This window comes from Lepidothrix coronata, unplaced genomic scaffold (genome assembly GCF_001604755.1).
Source record: "Lepidothrix coronata isolate B3197 unplaced genomic scaffold, Lepidothrix_coronata-1.0 Scaffold28, whole genome shotgun sequence".
Classification (NCBI taxonomy): domain Eukaryota; kingdom Metazoa; phylum Chordata; class Aves; order Passeriformes; family Pipridae; genus Lepidothrix; species Lepidothrix coronata.
The window spans coordinates 6342807-6343075 of NW_016690208.1; the positions used below are offsets into that span (position 1 = coordinate 6342807).

The 269-nt window shown below is 72.1% G+C and overlaps 1 protein-coding gene across 1 annotated transcript in view; it reads left to right on the forward strand.

Annotated features, from left to right (window-relative positions):
• The window catches only part of ADGRD2 (adhesion G protein-coupled receptor D2), a 21865-nt gene continuing 21596 nt past the window's right edge, over positions 1–269 (forward strand). Inside the window, exon 1 of the mRNA XM_017809930.1 lies at positions 1–43. The gene's annotated coding sequence lies outside the window, so the exon portion shown is untranslated. The remainder of the gene's footprint in view (positions 44–269) is intronic.

The window sequence follows — 269 nt, forward strand, 5'->3', positions numbered from 1 at the left end:
GGAGCGCCGGACCCGGAGCAGAGCGGAGCCGGGCGGGCTGTGGGTGCGGAGCAGGGCGCGGGATGCTGTGCGGGATGCAGGATGCTGTGCGGGGCGAGGGATGCTGTGCGGGATGCGGGATGCGGGATGCTGTGCGGGATGCAGGATGCTGTGCGGGATGCTGTGCGGGATGCGGGATGCGGGATGCTGCGCGGGATGCAGGATGCTGTGCGGGATGCGGAGCCGCGGTCCCACTCTCGGTCTCCTCAGACCCCGGGGCTGCTCTCCGC